The sequence below is a fragment of the Meles meles genome, chromosome 1 (genome assembly GCF_922984935.1).
Source record: "Meles meles chromosome 1, mMelMel3.1 paternal haplotype, whole genome shotgun sequence".
Classification (NCBI taxonomy): Eukaryota; Metazoa; Chordata; class Mammalia; order Carnivora; family Mustelidae; genus Meles; species Meles meles.
This window is the reverse complement of record NC_060066.1, coordinates 59800804-59818301: the sequence shown is the minus strand read 5'-3', so window position 1 is coordinate 59818301 and position 17498 is coordinate 59800804.

Genomic DNA, 17498 nt, shown 5'->3' with positions numbered 1-17498 from the left:
ATACAGCAAAATGATATAATTAGAAACGGGTGAGAAATAAAAAGATAATAGGAAGAAAGAAAAATACTCTATGAATTAAATATTTTGGAGGAGAAGTCTATAGCCAACTAAATTGCTTGATGAATAGATAATACGAACTATAATTTAAGCTTGATAATTTTGAAATGAATACAGAATATTAATACTCAAGAGACTCTCAGAAAATTTAAATTCCAAATACATGTGCACATGTATCATTATTCACAATGTGCTGTATTTATTTCTAATTATCTCCACTAAACTACAAGCTATGGTAGGATAGGACTCTGACATTTGAGTGGAACAGTACGGGTGTCCCATCCATACTTCAGAGGACTTCAAGGTACACCAGCTGATCGCAACCTCTAAGAATTTTTTTTTTAAGCGGAGGAAAGCCAGTTAGCTCATGCAAGAAATTAGCACCACCCCATATTCACCAGCACCCCTCCACCAAAAATATTTAGTTGGTGTGCAAATACCACAGCTCCCTCACCCCTTAGGCAATTAGATCTATGGTGCATATTTCACAGTCTTTCAAGGGGACTAAGTCCCAGTCACTCCCACAGTAGTAGTTGTCTTGCTTTTTTTTTTTTTTTAAAGATTTTATTTATTTATTTGACAGACAGAAATCACAAGTAGGCAGAGAGGCAGGCAGAGAGAGAGGAGGAAGCAGGCTCCCTGCGGAGCAGAGAGCCCGATGCGGGGCTCGATCCCAGGACCCTGAGATCATGACCTGAGCCAAAGGCAGCGGCTTAATCCACTGAGCCACCCAGGCGCCCCTTGTCTTGCTTTTTATCAGTCACCTTCTTCTTTCACTTCCCCATCCCTCAACCAGATAAACTGCTCACATATAAACCCTGTTTTAGCATCTGCTTTTGGGGGAACCCAAATTAAGTCACTAATTATACCCATCAAGCCTACTTTAGGACCTAACACAAATTTTTGGTTGAATGATATAATTTTTTAAAATTATCCTAAATTATAAAATCATATTAATTTCTATCCCCTAAAAACAAGTCTTTAATACAAAGCATTAGGGTATTGAATCCTGAAGCTCATTTCAAAACTTAACTTCTTGGGGGAAAAGGGCTGAGTGGTGGTCTGTTTGAGGTCTCCAGTGATGATGTAGCCACACTTCAGCCTCTGAAGTAGAAAGCACACCATGTACATTTCTTCACTTGCTGTCTTTACTAACCATGGAGACGAGAAAGCCTTGCGTCTTAAAGGCCTTCTCCATCACTGAGTTAAGGGAACAGAAATGAAAACTATTTTTCCATTGGTTCATGTCTCTTTCTAGCATTTTAAATTCCTTTGTGTACAAGGTATGTAATATGGCAATACTTCAATCAATCACACACTTTGTGGTACTGGTCAACATTTTCTGCCTTCTCCTACCCTTGAGAGCTGTGGTAAATGGACAGGTCAACAGCATGGGAAACTAATTTCCTCTCACTTCTTCCTGTAGCCCAGAGCTTTTTGCAAATTCTCAGCACCCAGCTGTCTCCTTCCTTCCTCTGGTGCTACATCTGGCTGTTTAGGTCCTCAATGGTACCATGTACTCAAAAATTCAGATTTTTGGCTTCTCTTGGAAATAATCAGAAGACTCCGTATTCTAAGCCTGTGATCCTATATGGCACTAGTGGCTGGAACTTCATAATTGTTGTTCTGTTTCTAGTTTCTGTTCTAGTTTCCTAACCTGCCTGTTTCCCTCACTCATGTCTCTATTTTTCAGTTGAGCTTGTGATTTCTGGGGACCCCTTAAAGCTCTCTTGTTGTGTATCTTTTGTGCTGAAGGCTAGGGTGGCTGGGGGGGGGGGGGAGGCATGGGCCCCTTCCTGACATCTTTCCTCTCTGGTGAAGATCATGCTCAATAGCTAAACATTATCTAAACTGATAGGAACCCATGCCAAGGCTTCTATGTTAAAAGGTAGCGGCTGCAGGAATCAACAGAAGGTTAGCCTGGGTGATATGGATTAGTGACATTCAAAAGATGGGACACACTCTTTTAATTTAATGTTGTGCTTTGAATGCCTCTCCCATGCCTGTGTAATACAAAGCATCATTTCAGAATTTACAAACTCCTACCTTGCTTCATAAAAACTCCAAATTCAGGCCAGTTTTATCTTTTAAGTAAAGGAAACGCCAGCTGTCATAAGTTCACTCTGGGCATGGCTTGCTAGCTAAGTCACAGGCTCAGTTAATTCACGTTGATTTCTAAATACCTCATCTTCTCTTTGTTTGATTTTAATGAGACAAATTTATCATCTATAGTATAATTTTAAGATACTCTCAAATCTTACTTGAGCTCCTTCCTTGCCTTAGTGAAGAACTGTGTCATTCTAGAAACCCATGTTTTCACAAGTGTTATAAGTACACTGGATCAGGAAATGTAGTAGACTCAGAGTAGTTGGATTTCATGACTCTGTCAGCATCTCTCATGACCCCTTTCAGGTCACTGAATAGATGCTCTGTAAAAGTGCTGACAAACTAGTTTTTCATAGACATTTCTTAAGTACTATCGTATCTATATTGTTTACAACATGATTGTGGTATATTTTTCATTTCTTTTATTAGTGAATTTTATAGTATAAGTTTTCAGAAGACATGAATTTGGGAATGCATTAGCCAGTGCCAGAATCAGGATCTTCACCGATATTGCAAGAATGGAATGATGGGTCAAGTTATTAGAATTATACTTAAAAAGGAAATCTGTATTCTCCCATACTCATGCAGCAGGAAATGCATGTACATCCCAAAACAGCACTGTACAAATCTAGAATGGAAATGGGGCTTAGTAGTCACATATGTGAAAAAGGTTATAGTTAGTGGAAAACTCAATTAGAGTCACTAATAGGATGTATCTGCCCTAAAGCAATGGGAGTACGTTAATAAACACACTAATGAAAAAGATACTTGTCCAGAAAAAGGCAAATGATGTTCCCACTTTACTAAGCATTGTTAAGGCCACACCTAGGTCTGATGTTCATTTCTGATACCATGGTTTAAGTGGGATACTGACAGACTAGAGTGTGTTTGAAAGGCAGGGACTAGATGAGGAAGCTTTGGAAACTGTTAAGTAGCCTGTAGATGGAAAGATTAAAGGCAGACATAATGGCTTTTAAACATCTCAAGTGCTATTACATAGAACCTAGAACAGATGTATCCTGTATTGCACCTGGGTGGCTCAGTGGGTTAAAGCCTCTGCCTTCAGCTCAGGTCATGGTCTCAGGGTCCTGGGATTGGGCCCCACATCTGGCTCTCTGCTCAGCGGGGAGCCTGCTTCCCTTCTCTCTCTCTGCCTGCCTCTCTGACTACTTGTGATCTCTCTTTGTCAAAATAAATAAATAAAATAAAAAAAAAGAACCTAGAACAGTTGTATTCTTTATTGCACTTAGAGGATCAACAGGTGGTCAGTAAGACGATATTAGAAGTGGAGAGTGATGTTTATCTTTGTATAAAGAAATACTTCACATTTATATTGGATGACATGGATATATACTTTTATTTCTTAAATACTAGACTTGCCCAAACTGCACTTGGCTGACTCAGGAGGTATTTTCTTACTACTTGTGAGATAAAGCAGAGAAACACAGATATGTAATAGTAGTGGAGAGTTTTTTTTTTTTTTTTTAAGATTTTATTTATTCATTTGACAGACGGAGATCACAAGTAGACAGAGAAGCAGGCAGAGAGAGAGGAGGGGAAGCAGGCTCCCCGCTGAGCAGTATTAGCTGATTTCCAAGTGTCTTTTAAAGTTCTGAAGAGTTGGAGTCTTATAATTATCAGCACTAAATGATCTCTACTTGGTTTGGTTTTAAAATAAGACCCAACTTCCAAATTATAATTTCCACTGAAGAATATGTAATCAAAACATTAATTTCTGTGCTTGGTGTGTTATTAGGTCACAGTGCTAATCATTTACCTTCAGTCCCTCTGTCCAGCACAAAATGAAGTCTGGGTTTGTGTTTCTTAGATGAATGCAAATTTTTGTATTACAAAATTCTTTGGTGATGTTACTGTTACTACTAACCACTTTCATAGATTTGACATTGGAGATTTCATTTTATAGACATTTTAAAGCTGTTGGGTTTTTTAATCATTCCATTCCTCTGTTCTTCTTCACACTGTATTGATCAAAGTTTGGTCTGGATACTGCTGGGGTCCCTGGTTGTGATTTATTTATCTTAAAATTGGCAGGAAACTTGGTAGTTTTATAACAAAGTGTGATTATATAGTTTTATTCACATATACTGCCCATTTTTGAGATATGAGAATTGAGATTTTTTCCCCCCAAATCTGATAACAGTCTTAATAATTTAATTTTGAATATGCTCATCTACTATAAAGACTATAGTGATTATTTTTTCTTTCTTACTATTTTCATGTAATGGAATCACTTTTATTCATTATATTTAGAAATACATTGTTACTACTGTTTTTGTGATAGCTCTTATGGACAAAAGTGATTTGGTGGCTCAAAAGGTGTGTATTAACATGTAAAAGTAATGGTAAAAACAGTAAACTCTATAATTAATAACTTCTAAACATAAGTAGCAAACATTTCAGTATTAATATTGAGTAGGAATATTTATGGGTGGAAGCAAGCAAATCTGCAAATGTTATTGTTTTGCCCAAAAAAAAAAAATGTGAATAGGATGCATAATAAAATGTGAATAGGATACATAATAAATAACTAGAAATGTAATATTGTTGCAGCAGTAGTCCATTTGTTTTTTGTTCTTGAGTGGTGTTATAAACCTTTTCTGAAATAGAGGTATAAAGCCTTGGAAATGTGCATAATCATGAACCAAAGGAGAATGGGTTCTTTGGTCCAAAACAATTGACTTGCAGTATGAAATATATAAATTTTTTTGCTAAAATAGCGATGAGCCCAAAACTTCCACGTAGCCATAGTTACATTTACCATGGCAAAAATCAGACACAAAGGATACCATTTCTGAGATAATTTTAAAGTGCCACAAAATTAATGCTAACTTCTATGGTTGGAGAGAAAGCAGAAAAGCAGTGTGTAAAATCCCTTTATCAAATGACAGAGTTAGAGACTGAATAATGTCAATGACATGTGGTCTAGAAATCCATGTATACATCAGCAGATGCAGGTACGTGGTACTGTTGGGATGCAAAATAAAGGTGCTTTCTTGCACATATGAGGAAGAAGGTCCTGATGCCTTCTGCTCCTTGTCAATAAAATCTCCTCTCACGGTTGAGATTTTTTAAGTTAATTATTATTTAGTGATCCATGTTAGAGCCTGGAAAGGATATGGTGAGATCAGCAGTCATGGGAAACCCACTGTATCAGGGAAAGGTTTAACAAGTAAATTCTCATCACAGGTCAAGATAGTTACCCAGGAAGTTCCTGAACTCACCTCCTTCCATGGACACACCAAATCAACTGCTATGCCGTGGAACAACCTCCTTTGAAAAGAACCTTAAAACTGGCAGAGTGATCCCTTCACATCATGTAAATGAAAGGGAAAGTACATTAAAGTAGGTAGGAAAAGCTGAGAGCCTATGTCACAATAAGCCCCACCCCAGTACAGTGACTCACACTCAGGAAGAAAACCAAAACCTAGAGCTTGTCCCTGAGAAACAAAGAGTTCATCAGGCACATCATATCAGGAACCCCAACTTTTAAGACTGGAACCTGAGAGAGCCCCCAAAACATCTGTTTTTTTTTTTTTTTTTAAGATTTTATTTATTTCTTTGACAGACAGAGATCACAAGTAGGCAGAGAGGCAGGCAGAGAGAGAGGAGGAAGCAGGCTCCCCACTGAGCAGAGAGCCCGATGCCGGGCTCGATCCCAGGACTCTGGGATCATGACCCGAGCCGAAGGCAGAGGCTTTAATCCACTGAGCCACTCAGGCGCCCCAAAACATCTGGTTTTGAAGACTAACAGGGCTCATGCCAACAAGAACCACTGTGCTGTGGTATGCAGAGAAAGGGCTCCTAAAGGGGTGCATGCAGACTCACCTGCCTCAGGGCCCAGTGCAGAAACAGCTTTTGCAAAGCACCCAGACTTGATGTGAAAAACACTCATTTGCAAATTCTAAAACTTCATTCTAAGGGGTAGTGTCCTCCTAGGTTACACTCTGGGGACACCGGCTGGTGGGTGTCATTTTTTCTTCTCTCTTTGCTTTGTTAAAGCCAGCAGAACTACCTCTTTTTAAAATTCTTTTCTTTTTTTTGGTGGATACTATCTTTGCCCACCCCCTTTCCTTGCTCTAGTCAGTGGGCACCATTTTTGTGTTCTCTCTGCTACACTCCAAGGCTTCCACACATGTCTGGTGCTCTGGTCTTACATCTGGTGACTGAGCTTTTGCAGCAGCAACCCAGGGGACATCTCTTGATTGTCTGGCTCTGAAGGCCAGTTGGCTTGTGTTCCTGGGTGCCATGGGACTGTAACAATTAAAAAGATGGTTTACCATCTACTAGCCCCAGGCACTGCACAAATGGCAGGCTGAAACACACACCCTAATCTTTCTGAGAGAGAGGCCTATTTGCTTGACCAGGAGCTATGGCCTGAGGAGAAGACTTCTGGTTTGGCACATTTATGGGACCTATAGAGATATTTTTAGGAAACTGAGGCTGGTGAACACAATTGCTATACTTTCCCTCTGCCTCACTTCAGCTGATATCATAAAGAAAGGATCTTATACCCTTGTCTGTTGCCCTGGTATTTTCAACTGCTACTGGGGGACACCTCTACATCATTTGACTTTGGAGGCCAATGGGACTTATGCTCAGGGGTTCCCACAAGACTATAACCAATGGAGAAAGGGTTCTTAACAGCTACCCCTCCAGGGTACAGCAAGAGGCAACAGATCCAAGACCTAGATCTTCCTGTGAAAGAGGCCTATTAGCTTATCAACATAGATTCAGCCTGATTGGCAGGCCTCTTCATTAAGTACACATATAAGGGCTGCTTTTAAACCTTTCCTAAACCTTAGAGGGCTGATGCTATCTTCACATTTTCCCTCTGCTCCTATCTAGACTGCCAGCATTTCTTAGAGAAGAACTCTTACACATGCCTAGTGCTTCCAGGTTTTACATTTGGTGCCCTGTTGTTTTTTTTTTACAGCCACTGCTCAAGGGATAACCCTTTATTATGTGGCACTACTGACCAATGGACTTACATTCCCACAGCACTGTAAGAATTAGAGAGATTCTTGGTGGGCTACCTCCCCCAGGGCACAGACAGCAAACTGAAAGACCCTCCAGGTTTTCTGTAAAGGAGATAACCCTGTAGTTTTGGCCTAAGGTTCAGGCTTCATGTGTGGCACACATCTAGTGGCTACAGAGGCAGTCTGAGAGAACATAAGCCAGAGAATGTCATATTTGTGCTCTCTTTCTACCTCTCTAGCTCATCATTATCTCCAAGAAAAGAATGCATATACTAGTCTTTAGCCCCAATTTTTGTGACTGCCACCTGAGATACCCTCAGATCACCTGGCTGTGGTGGTCAGTGGGACTTATGCTTGCAGCGTATTATTGCGTTCTTTGAAAGCTGCTCTACCTGTACCTGGATTCTAATCTGCCTACGTCTAGGTGCATAGCTGCTGCATGAGTGTCTGGATTCCAATCTACCTAACTGTAGGTAGTGACTGAGATCCTCCTCTTTGGGACACTAAATAGTCTTAGCACACCCTCAGCTACTGGGAGCATTAAAAATAATATAGAGTGAAGGGACAATCACAACGTCTTGACAGAAAATCAAGAGCTAAGGCAGGGTTGAGCAAGATTTGATCTGCTACACAGGCTAACCTTTCCAGACTGGGAGAGGTGGCTCTTTTTTCCTCAACAGAGAGTCAAGCAAAATGAAGAGACAGAGACATATGCTTGAAAAAAAAGAACAAGATAAAACCTTAGAAATAAACATCAAATAGAGATAAGTAATTTACTTGATAAAGAGTACAAAGTCAGGGTCAAAGAGATGCTCACTGAGCCCAGGAGAAAAATGGATAAACACAATGAGAACCCCAACAAAGAGAGGGTATAAGAAAGTACCAAACAGAAGTCACAGAACTAAAAAAATGCAATAACTAAAACAAAAACAAAAACAAAAAACACTAAAATGGTTCAACAGCAGACTAGATGAAGCAGAATAAAAGGATCTGTGAACTCAAACAGGGCAGCAGTGAAACTTATCCAGTCAGAGAAAGAAAAAACAAACAAACAAACAAATCTGAAGATAGCCTAAGGAGTTTATGGAACAACATCAAGCTACTAATATTCACAATAAAAGACCCTGGAAAGGAGAAAAATGTGGGGCAGAAAAATTATTTAAAGAAATAATCCTGAATTCTTCTCAAACTTGAGAAAGGAAAAAGACATCCAGACCAGAAAGCCAGAGTTTCAAATAGTATGATCCAAAGAGACTGACACCAAAACATATAATTAAATGTAGGGATAGGGTGGCTGGGTTATAGACATTGGGGAGATTATGTGCTATGGTGAGTGCTGTGAAATGTGTAAGCCTGATGATTCACAGAACTGTACCCCTGGGGCAAATAATACATTATATATTAATTTTAAAAAGTTAAAGGCAGAGAGAGAATCTGAAAAGCTTCAAGAAAAAACCAACTTTTTACATACCAGGCAAAACCTGTAAGGCTACAAGCAGATTTTTTTTTTTAATCTTATTTATTTGACAGAGAAATCACAACTAGGCAGAGAGGCAGGCAGAGAGGCAGGCAGAGAGAGAGGAGGAACCAGGCTCCCTACAGAGCAGAGAGCCCGACGCGGGGCTCGATCCCAGGACCCCGAGATCACGACCCGAGCCGAAGGCAGCGGCCTAATCCACTGAGCCACCCAGGCGCCCTACAAGCAGATTTTGCAGGAGAAATTTGCAGGCAGGAAAACAACGGCATGATATACTCAATGTACTGAAAGAAAAATCCTCCAACCAAGAATGCTCTTCCTGGCAAAGTTATCATTCAAAACTGAAGGAAAGACAGAGTTTTCTAGATAAACAAGAGTTAAAGAACTTCATTACCACTATATTGACTTTATAAGGATGGGTTAAAGAGTCTTTTTAAGTTGAAAAGAAAATGTGCTAATTAGTAACAAGAAAATATGAAAGAGTAAATCTCACTGGAAAGGTAAATATATAGTAAGGGTAGTGGATTAAATATTTTTAAGTGGATTTAAGACATGAAGTTAATATGAAGGTTAAATACAAACAGTAAAAAATAATTGTCACTACAAAAATTAAGTTAAGGGGTATACACAAGATAAAAAGATATGACATCAAAACACAAAATATGAGGAAGAGAGAAAAAAGGTAGAACTTTAGAGTGCATTCAAGTTCAGTTGTCATCACCTTAAAATAGACAGTGATAAATATAAGTTGTTATATGTAAGCCTCATGGTAACTGTATAGCAAAAACCTATAGTAGATACATAATAGATAAAGGAACCCAAGCTTCCCACTAAAGAAATCCTCAAAACCACAAGGTAAGGGCAGAGAGCAAAAAAAGGAACAGAGGAACTATAAAACAGCAAAATTAGTAAATGGCAGTAAGAACATACCCATCAGTAATTACTTTAAGTATAAATGAACTAAATTCTCTAATCAAAAGACGAAGTGGCTAAATGAATAAAAAACAAAACAAAACAACAACAACGAAAACCTGAAAACAAGAAAAAAACAAACAAAACAAGATCCACCTGCAGACTGCCTACAAGAGGCTCCAGGTATAGTGACACACATAAGCTGAAAGTGAAGGGACGGAAAAAGATATTTCATATGAAAGAAATCAAAAGAAAGCTGGGGTAACAATACTTATATTGACAAAATGGACTTTAAAACAAAGATTATAATAAGAGACAAGGGTTTTACGTAATGAAAAGGGGTCAATACAACAAAAGGATATAACATTTGTAAATATTTATACACACAACATAGGAGAACCTAAATATATAAATATTAATGGATCTAAAGGGAAAAGCAGACAGTAATACAATAATAGTAGGGAATTTTAATGGCCTACTTATGTCAAAGAATAGATCATCCAGACAGAAAATCAGTAAGAAAAAGTTGGCCTTAAAAGACACATTAGACCAGATGGGCTTACCAGACATACACAGAACATTATCTTGAAAAGAATATATTCTTTTCAAGTGTTTTTTTTTTTTCCCCATTTTATTTATTTTTTTTCAGCATAACAGTATTCATTGTTTTTGCACAACACCCAGTGCTCCATGCAAAACGTGCCCTCCCTATTACCCACCACCTGTTCCCCCAACCTCCCACCCCTGACCCTTCAAAACCCTCAGGTTGTTTTTCAGAGTCCATAGTCTCTTATGGTTCGCCTCCCCTCCCCAATGTCCATAGCCCCCTCCCCCTCTCCCAATCCCACCTCCCCCCAGCAACCCCCAGTTTGTTTTGTGAGATTAAGAGTCATTTATGGTTTGTCTCCCTCCCAATCCCATCTTGTTTCATTTATCCCCCTAACCCCCCATGTTGCTTCTCCATGTCCTCATATCAGGGAGATCATATGATAGTTGTCTTTCTCCGATTGACTTATTTCACTAAGCATGATACGCTCTAGTTCCATCCACGTCATCGTAAATGGCAAGATTTCGTTTCTTTTGATGGCTGCATAGTATTCCATTGTGTATATATACCAAATCTTCTTTATCCATTCAAGTGTTCATGGAACATTCTCAAATGTCAAATATTAGGTCACAAAACAATTCTTAACAAAATTCTTAACAAATTTCAAAACACTGAAATCATACCAACCATCTTTTTTGACCACAATGGTATTAAGGTGGAAATCAATTACTCAATTCCTCAATCTGCCAATACCAAGGAAAACTGGAAGATTCACAAACATTTAAAGATTAAACAACAAGCTACAGAACGAACATGTCAGTGAAGAAATCAAAAGCTAAAAAAAATCTTAAGAAAAATGAAAATGCAAATACAACATACCAAGACTTGTGGAATTTAGAAAAAAGCAGTTCTAAGAGGAAAATTCATAGCAGTGAATGCTTACCTCAAGAAACAAGACAAATCTGCATTAGAAAATCTAACTTTATACCTCAAAGGATTAAAGGGAAAAAAAAATAACAAAGCCCAAAGTTAGTACCAGGAAGGAAAAAATATAAATCAGAGCAGAAATAAATGAAAGACTAAAAAAAAAAATTTCAAAAGTTCAATGAAATCAAGAGCTAATTCTTTGAAAAGATAAAATTGATAAACCTTTAGCTTGAGTCACCAGGAAAAAAAAGGAAAGAGAACTCAAATAAAATTTTAAAAAAAAGGAGACCTTATAAGTGAGTGATACCACAGAAATACAAAGGATAAGAGACTACTAGGAACAATTATACATCAACAAATTGGACAGTGTACAAAAAATGGATAAATTTCTAGAATCATATAAACTTCTAAGACTGAATCATGCAGAAACAGAAAATCTGAATAGAGCAATTACTAGTAAGATCGAATAAGTAATCAAAAACCTCTCAACAAAAGGCCATGACCAAATGGTTTCACTAGTAAAGATGGTCAAAGAAGAATACCAGTTCTTCTCAAAATCTTCCAAAAATAGATCAAACACTTCCCAACTCATTATACAAGGCCAGCATCACCCTATACCAAAACTAGATAATAACACTAAAAATAAATAAATTAAAAAAAATAAAATTAAGGCTATCTCTGAACATAGATGCAGAAATCATCAACAAAATATTGGCAAACTAAATTCAAAACCACATTAAAATGATCATATGTTATGATCATGTGGGATTTTTCCAGTACACAAGGTTGGTTCAACATCCATAAACCAATCAATATAATACATCACATTAACAAAATGAAGGATAAAAATTATGTGATCATCTCAACTGATTCAGAAAAATTTAGTATCAGTTTATGATGAAAAAAACCTCAGCAAAGTGGGTACAAAGGGAACACGCAAGACCTGAACATTAGTTTCAAAACTATAAACTTCCTGAAAGACACCATAGTCACTAAGCTCCTTGACATTGGTCTTGGTGAAATTTTCTCATATTTGACACCAAAAGCAAAGGCAATAAAAACCAAAATAAATACTGTAACTCTATTAAACTGAAAAGCTTTGTACAGCCAAGGAAACTACCCATAAAATGAAAAGATAACCTTCTAAATGAGAGAAGATATTTTCAAATCATATATCTGATAGAGGTTGATATCCAAAGAAATATACAACTCAATAGCAAAAAATTAAACAATTTTATTTAAAAATGGGCTGAAGATATTAATAGACATTTGTTTTGGAAAGACATAGAGATGACCAGCAGGTATATGACATCTGTGAGAGAGACTGTTACCAAAAGGCAAGGAATAGTAAGTGATGGTGTGGATATGAAGCAAGGGAATCCTGTGGTTTGCTTGTGGGAATGTAAATTGGGGCAATGACTGTGGAAACCAATATAGAGTTTCCTCAAAAAGTTAAAAATAAAACTACCATATGACCCAGCAAGTCCACTTCTGGGTACTTACCCAAAGAAAATAAAACACTAACTTTAAAAGATATATGCCTCCCTATGTTCATTGCAGCATTATTTATAATTGCCAAGATATGGAAACAACTCAAGTATCCTATTTCTGGATGAATAAAGAAAATGTGTGTTTGTGTGTGTGTGTGTGTGTGTGTGTGTGTGTGTGTGTGTGCATGTGCATGGCAGGGTATTGCCATTTGTGACTATATGGATGGTCCTCAAGGGCATTATGCTAAACTAAGTCAGACAGAGAGAGACAAACATTGTATATTTTCCCTTATATATGGAATCATAAAAAACAAGCCAACACAAAACAAAACAAACAAGCTCATGATAAAAAAAATTCCTTAACTATGTATGGTGATAGATGTTAACTGGAGTTATTGTGGTAATTTCATGATATATACAGATATTGAATCATTATTTTGTACAACTTAAACAATGTAATGTTGCATGTCAATCATTCCTCAAGGGGGGAAAAAAAGACAAAGGGAAAAAGACAAGTACTTCAATGTTTATCTACTTTATTTTGGTTAGTGGTAAATAGTATTTTTCTCTTAATTCACTTTTGAAGGAAACAGTGAAAATCAGAAATATGATCAAATCATGACCAATAAGTGTATAGTCTTTCAGTGTCCAGTGCAAAGAAATATATCATGAATGTCTCTATTTTTACACACTGAAGTATAGTGATTTGGGGGGATAAAGGTGCTCACATTTTTTTTTAAGTGTTTATTTTTTTGAGCTGTTTTAGTTGCAGTGAAACTGAGCAGGAGATAAAGAAATATCCTATATACTACCTATCCCTATACATGCATAGCCTCTCCCATTATCAATGTCACTCACCAGTGGTACATTTGTTATAACTGATGAAACTACATTGACACATCATTATCACCCCAAATATATAATTTACATTATGGTTTGCTCTGGGTGTTGTATATTTTATGTGTTTGGATAAATTGGCTTTCTTTCACTTAGTAATATGCACTTGTTGCCTCCATGCTTTTTAAAGGTTTACAGTTTTCTTAAACCAATGAATAATATCCCATTGTCTGGATACACCACAGTTTGTTTACCCATTCACTTAGTGAACTACATCTTGATTGTTGCCAAGTTTTGGTAATGATGAATTAGGCTGCTATAGACATCTGTGTGCAAGTTACTGTGTCGACATATCTTTCAACTCCTGGTAAACAACAAGGAGTGTGATTACTGGGCTGTACAGTAAGAGTTTGTTCCATAAAAAACCAGCAGATTATCTTCCAAAGTGGTTGTACCATTTTGCATTCCCATTTGGAGTGAATGAAAGTCCCTGTCGCTCCATGCCCTCATTAACATTTGGTGTTTCCGGTGTTCCAGATTTTGGCCATTCTAATAGGTGCACAGAGGTATTTCACTGTTGTTTTACTTTGTATTTTTGTGATGACATTGGATGTGGAGAATTTTTTCATACACTTACTTGTTATCTGTATATTTTTTTGGTGAGGTGTCTGTTAAAGTGATCCATTTTTTCTTAGCATTGAGTTTTCTTATCATTGAGTTTTAAGAATTCTTTATATATTTTTATAATAGTCTTTGACATATGTGTCTTACAAATATTTTCTCCCAGTCTATGGCTTGTCTTAAAATTCTCTTGACTTCGTGTTTTGCAGAGAAGAAAATTTTAATTTCAATGTAGTTCAGCTTATTTATTCTTTTATAGCTTGTGCCTTTGGTACTTTATCTAAAAATTCATTGCCAAACACAAGGTCATCCAGATTTTGTTCTATACCTTTATTTAAGAGTTTCATAGTTTTGAATTTTATGTTTAGGTCTGTGATCCATTTTGAGTTCATTTTTTGAGGGATGTAAAACTTATGTCTAGATTGAACTCTTTTGCCAAAGTGAATGTTCAGTTGTTCCAGCACTGTTTTTGCAAAGTTTATCTTTAATTTATTGTATTTCTTTTACTCCTTTGTCAAAGATCAATTGAATGATACTTACATGAGTCTGTTTCTAGGCTTTCTATTCTCTTTACTCAGTCTGTCTACTCTTTCATCTTAATTAGTATAGCTTTATATGAAGTCTTGAAGTCAGGTTGTGTTAGTCCTCCAACTTTGTTTTTATACTTTTTTTTTTAAAGATTTTATTTATTTGACAGACAGAGATCAAAAGTAGGCAGAGCAGCAGACAGAGAGAGGGGGGGAAGCAGGCTCCCTACTGAGTAGAGAGCCTGATGCAGGGCTCAATTCCAGGAGATCATGACCTGAGCCAAAGGCAGAGGCTTTAACTCACTGAGCCACCCAGGCACCCCCTTTTTACTTTTAATACCGTGTTTGCTATTCTGGGTCTTTTGTCTCTCCACATAAACTTTAGAATTATTTTGTCAATATCCAATAACTCATTGGGATTTTGATGTGGGTTGCACTGAATCTATAAACCAAGTTGGGAAGAACTGACATCTTGACAATATTGAGTCTTTCTATCCATAAACATGGACTACCTCTCCATTTATTGGTTATTTAACTTAGCAGAGTTTTTTGGTGCTCCTCATATAAACCTTGTACATAGTTTTAGATCCTTATCTAAGATTTTTATTTTTTTGGTAACAAATGAGTTTTTTAATGTCAAATTTCACTCGTTCAGTGCTTATATATAGGAAAGTGATGGACTTTTGTATGTTAACCCTGTATCTTGCCACCTTGCTATAATTATTATTTTCAGTGAGTTTTCTTAAAAAAATCTTTTGGATTTTCTGCATGGATGATCATGTTATCTGAGAACAAAGATAATATAAATTTTTTGTACATTGTTGGCTTGACTAACACTTTGTTGAGGACTTTTGTATCTATGTTCATCAGAGCTATTAGTCTATAGATTTTTTTCTCTTGTGAGGTCTTTGATTTTGGTATTAGAGCTTTAAAAAAGTGCATTAGTATTTCTTCTGCTTCTATGTCTGAAAGATATTTTAAAGAATTGGTTTTAATTTCCTCCTTAAACGTTTGGGAGAATTTACTGGTGAGTTCATATGGGCCCAGTACTTTCTATCTTGGAAGATGATTAATTATCAATTCAATTTCTGTAATGGCTATAGATAGGCCTAATCACATTGTCTATTCTTGTGTGAGTTTTGGCAGATCACGTATTTCAAGGAATTGGTCCATTTAATCTAAATTATCAAATTTGTCATCAGAGTTGTTCACAGCACTCTTTTATAATTACTCTTTTAATGTCAATGATATCTTTAGTGATATCCCCAATTTCTAATATTAGTAGCTTGTGTCTTTTTTTCTTAGCCTGGATAGACTCTTATCAGTTTTATCTTTTTGAAAAACCAGCTTTTGTTTTCAGTGATTTTCTCTCTTGATTTCTTGTTTTCAGTTTCATCGATATCTTCTCTAACTTATTTCCTTTCTTTTGCTTACATTGGATTTACTCTTTTTTTTTTTTTTTTGGTGCTTTAAGATGCAAATTTAGATGATTGATTTTAGATATCCTTTTCTAATATATCATTCATTGTTCATTGCACATTATGAACATTCCTGTAAGCACTGTTTTCACCTCATCTTACAAATTTTGATAAGTTTGGATAAGTTGTACTTTTACTTTCATATAACTGAAATACCTTTTAATTTTTCATGAGATTTCTTCCTGGATCTGTGTTACTTAGAAATACGTTGTTTAATATCCAAATAATTTGGAATTTTGCAACTATCTTTGTTATTGATTTCTACTTTAATTCCATTGTGTTCTGAGAGCATATTTTGTATGATTTTTATTCTTTAAAATTTGTTAAGGTGTGTCTTATGGCTCAGAATGTGATATTGCTGAATGTTCCGTGTGAGCTTGAGAATGAAGTGTATGTTCAACTAGACAGGAATTCCTATGACAAGAAGCTTTCTTTAGAAAGTACAAATTTGGGGAGCTCCAGTGGTGCAATCAGTTAGTGAACAATCCTTATATAAAAATATCAGATTTGAAACTCAGATTACAGTGTTATAGAGATTCAGTGCTACAAAAGTTAGTTAAGTACTCTGGTCAAAAAAAAAAAAAAAAAGAGTCAATTAACTTAATCCTTGTGGTAAAAATACCTGTGGTATATTGTCCCTCACAGTTGTTCCAGATTTTTAAGATTTGCTAATTCTTGTTTCTACTTCTCTTTGTTGGGTCTGTTATCAAAGGAACAAGGCTGAGACAAAGTGAAAGTTATGTAAAGCTTTATTCTATGCCAAGCATTAGAAGTCAGACTGACCAGCCAGGACCACCCTGAGGAGAGCGACCACCCCTTGGTCTTACAGGCGAGTTTTATAGGGTGCAACCATAGACTTTAATGTATGTGGCTTTGGCTGATTGGATGTTTCCTACCTGTGTGTTTTAGTAACGGTTATCTGGAACCGACACTAGTAACTGTTGAGGCATTTATTAAACTACAAAATGGCTACCTAGGCAACAAAATGGCTACTTGGGCAACATGGAGTCACTCTGGCTAAGCAGGCCCAGGCAGGCCCTAGGGGTTTAACAGGTTTTTATTTTTTCTTAAATTTCTTTTCAGCATAACAGTATTCATTCTTTTTGCACTATACCCAGTGCTCCATGCAATACGTGGCCTCCCTAATACCCACCACCTGGTTCCCCCAACCTCCCATCCCCACCCCTTCAAAAACATCAGGTTGTTTTTCAGAGTCCATTGTCTCTCATGGTTCATCTCCCCTTCCAATTTCCCTCAACTCCCTTCTCCTCTCCATCTCCCCATGTCCTCAATATTATTTGTTATGCTCCACAAATAAGTGAAACCATATGATAATTGACTCTCTCTGCTTGACTTATTTCCTCAACTTAATACAGACTATTAAATGTGTTTAGAATGTTATGTATTTACTCCTATGTTTATTGCAGCATTATTTACCAAAGCCAAGATGTGGAAACAACGTAAGTGTCCATCAATAGATGAATGAATAAAGATGTAGTGTAATACACAATGGAATATTACT